Source organism: Mandrillus leucophaeus, unplaced genomic scaffold (genome assembly GCF_000951045.1).
Source record: "Mandrillus leucophaeus isolate KB7577 unplaced genomic scaffold, Mleu.le_1.0 Scaffold86, whole genome shotgun sequence".
Lineage (NCBI taxonomy): Eukaryota > Metazoa > Chordata > Mammalia > Primates > Cercopithecidae > Mandrillus > Mandrillus leucophaeus.
This window is the reverse complement of record NW_012109363.1, coordinates 4,412,687-4,416,433: the sequence shown is the minus strand read 5'-3', so window position 1 is coordinate 4,416,433 and position 3,747 is coordinate 4,412,687.

The following is a 3,747-nucleotide window of genomic DNA, read 5'->3' as shown; positions in this document are numbered from 1 at the left end:
TGTGTGTCTGTGCATATGCTAATTGATTTACTTTCTATCTCTACATACTATTAGGTTTTAATTATGTCTCTTGTAAATAATACCTAATATGGATAGAAAGCTTTATATGCTTTTATTCTATTTGAGAAAAATTGTATCTTTTTCTATATTTTATTTTCATTTTTGCCAAGACAAAGTCTTGTATTAAAAAATATGTTAAAATCCCAGCCTCCTGAGCCAGGTCCAGAAGAGAAGCCTGCTCCAGTACTGGTAGAAAGTGCCCAGGGAGGGGCTTCCTTCACCAAACAACTTCCAAGGAACCATAAGTAGAGTAAATATTCACAGAAGTCCAGGGAGAAGCCAGATCACTCTTCTTTCCATGGAAGAGGAAGGGGCTTTGGGTCCAGCACTGCTCTTACCCCAGGGCAGGGGACTCCTAGAAGCGATATTTTAAGTGGTAAACTTCTTGAACCTGTTCTGTTCTCTTATGTTTATTAATAGATTCAAGCATTTACCTTTGAAACCATAGACATTTCAAATTTTTAAAAGAATTCCCAGCTAGCCATGGTGGTACGTGCCTGTAGTGCCATCCAATTGGAAGGCTGAGGCAGGAGAATCACTTGAACCCAGGAGTTTACAATAGTTTATCTGTTAGCCTTAAATTTTAGATTTTGGCATTTTTTTTCCAGGATCTTTGAGGTTAATTTGAGAGAAGTGGCGAAAGACTGTATTAGGTCATGCTAACCAGATGGCATTTGAAACTGAACTTGAACTCATTTTTCAGGCTTTTAAAGAGTATGTAGAGAAAGTTAGGTGGCCTCTTCAGCCTCATAAAAATCTTGAGATTTTATGCAGCCATAATTCTAAGCAAATTGTTAGAACAATAATATAAGCCATGTTCTCATACTTAGGCTATTGTTTTGTTATGATAATTATGAATAATTATTATCTATTTATTATAGTACAATTGCTATCCGTAATAGTTTCCTAGCCTGCTGGAACAAATTATGCCAACTAGGTGGCTTAAAACAACGGAATTGTATTCTTTCACTGTTCTGGTGGCCAGAAGTCTGATGTTAGGTGTGGGCAGGGCTGCACTCCCTCCTAAGGCTCCGGGGGGGAAATACATTCCTTTGCTTCTTCCTGCGTCCGGGGGCTCTATGTTTTCCTTAGCTCGTGATCAAATCAGTCCAGTGCCTGCCTCTGTGGTCACATGGCTTGTCCTCTTCTCTCTTTGTGTCTCTGAAAACTCCCTCTGCCTCCTCCTTTTTTTTTTTTTTTGAGATGGAGTTTCCCTCTTGTTGCCCAGGCTGAAGTGCAATGGCAAGATCTCTGCTCACTGCAAGCTCTGCCTCCTGAGTTCAAGCGATTCTCCTGCCTCAGCCTCCCGAATAGCTGGGAGTACAGGCTCCTGCCACCACACCCGGCTAATTTTTTGTATGTTTAGTAGAGATGGGGGTTTCACCATGTTGGGCAGGCTGGTCTCAAACTCCTGACCTCAGGTGATCCGCCAGCCTCAGCCTCCCAAAGTGCTGGGATTACAGGTGTGAGCTACCGTGCCTGGCCTCTGCCTCCTTCTTCTAAGGATACATATGATGACATTTAGGGTCCACCCAGATAATTCAGGATGAGCACCTCCTTTCAGGATCCTTAATTTAATTACATCAATTTTGCTATATTAAGTAACATCAACTCTTTGCCTTATAAAGTGATAATCACGGGCCCTGGAGACTAGGATGCGTGTGTATCTTTTTGAGGCCACCATTCAGCTCACTGCACTACCTAACATGTTGGCAGCCTTGTGTAAATTACTGCACATCAAAATATTGAGAATCCGTTTTTAAAATTTCAAACTAAGGATTAAAATATGAAAGTTACCTACTTTCTTCAGATGATTTATACTTTTTCAGAGATAATTGAGTGAGACATAAATAGTCCCTATTCCCTTCGCTTCTCCTCACTGTTGTCTCCCACCCCAAACTTTGCTTATGGAAATGGACTAATGTCTTTAATTTTTGTCCTAATCTTAATAAAAGTACCACAGATACACAATGAGGGTCTCTTTCTAATTCTTAGCACCATTAATGTACTATATTTCAAAACAAAAGTTTGTCTTTTTCTTAGTTGTGCAAAATAATTGCTGATAATTTACGAGCATTGCTAGTGGGTATTTGGTTTGCTTTGTTTGGCTTTATTCTCATTTTTCACATTCTAGCCAGGCTTGGCCATCAGAGAAGAGAAGCAGCTGTCTGTTGAGTGTAGATGGTGCTGGAGAGGAGGTTAGTAGTTGAAAGTACCTTAGCATTCGTTATCTCCAATCTCTTCACCTGGGAAATGCAGACACTGAAGTCCAGAGAAGGGGAGTGACCTGGCCAAGGTTGTGGGAGGTGCTGAAAGAAATGGAACAAAACCCTGCTCTCCTTTTCCACTCCACAGCACAGTGATTCCACCTATCATGAGGGCAGTAGGACAAAATGACATCAGGGCCTCTAAAGCTATGCAGGGGAATCAAAGACAACACACCTTTAAAGTTTTGTCTCAAGATGGTGATTTTGAAGGATCATTTCCAAAAGGGAAAATGTTTCTGGAATGACTTAATGCTCCCCCCACTTTTTAAAGCTGCTAATGACGCTTGTGGAAATGCCTCTGAAGGATGAGGTGTGTGGGACGTAGAGGTATAAGTGATTTGCTTGCATGGATGGAAGAGAGGACTAGAAATCGGGTTCTGGCATCTTGTCAACTCTTCTATTTGTTATTTGAGTCTCTCTGCTCTGCAAATGGGCACATTTGTCCATTTGCAAAAAAAATAAAAAATAAAAACTGATATAGGCCTGAGAAAAATCTAGCAATAAAAGGAAACATAATATCCGTCTGGCAGCTTTTTCATTTTGGAGGTTAGGAGTAAGGATCTCTGAATGTGAAGAGGTTATGATGGTTTCAGCACAGGCGCTACGTTCTTAGACTAGTTCTGAAGGCAGGACCAGGCTTGTCTGTGAGCATAGAGGTCTGACCTCATTTGTGCCAGTGACTCCCCCTAATGTTTCCTTCCTTCCCTGCTGGCCGATAGCTGAAAGCGATCATGCTAATACTCTGGACAGGTCATGCTCCTTGAAATGTGTGCTGCAGAATTAATAATGAATATTGTCTCTTTTGCTGCAAGCAAGCTCTGTTAAGAAGGAGAGCCAGGAAGAGGTTCTTTCCCAGTGTAGAAAAGAGTTTGGAGAAAACAAACTTATATTTTCTCAAGTTTTCATTTTTTGCTTAAGGCTGGTACTGGGAAGAGAGGGAAGATCTCCAAGGGCAGAGAAGGAGCAATTGAGCCTACTCCAGCCTTTTGGCCAAATAGAACTTGGGGGGACTTGATGTGCATTTGAAAATGCTTGGCAGCTGGGTGTGGTGGCTCACCCAGCACTTTGGGAGGCCGAGGAAGGCAGAACACCTGAGGCCAGGAGCTTGAGACCAGCCTAGCCAACATGGCGAAACCCCATCTCTACCAAAAATACAAACATTAGCTGGGTGTGGTGGTGCGTGCCTGTAATCCCAGCTACTCAGGAGGCAGAGTTAGGAGAATTCCTTGAATCTGGGAGACTGAGGCTGCAGTGAGCCAAGATCACGCCACTGCACTCCAGCCTGGGTGACAGAGCAAGACTCTGTCTCAAAAGAAAAAAAAAAAAGGAACAGAAAAAGGAAATGCTTAGCAAGGTAGTTACTGAAGATCCCCTGAGATACTCGTCAGTCTGGACTCAGAAGCCATTTACATCTGTCTAG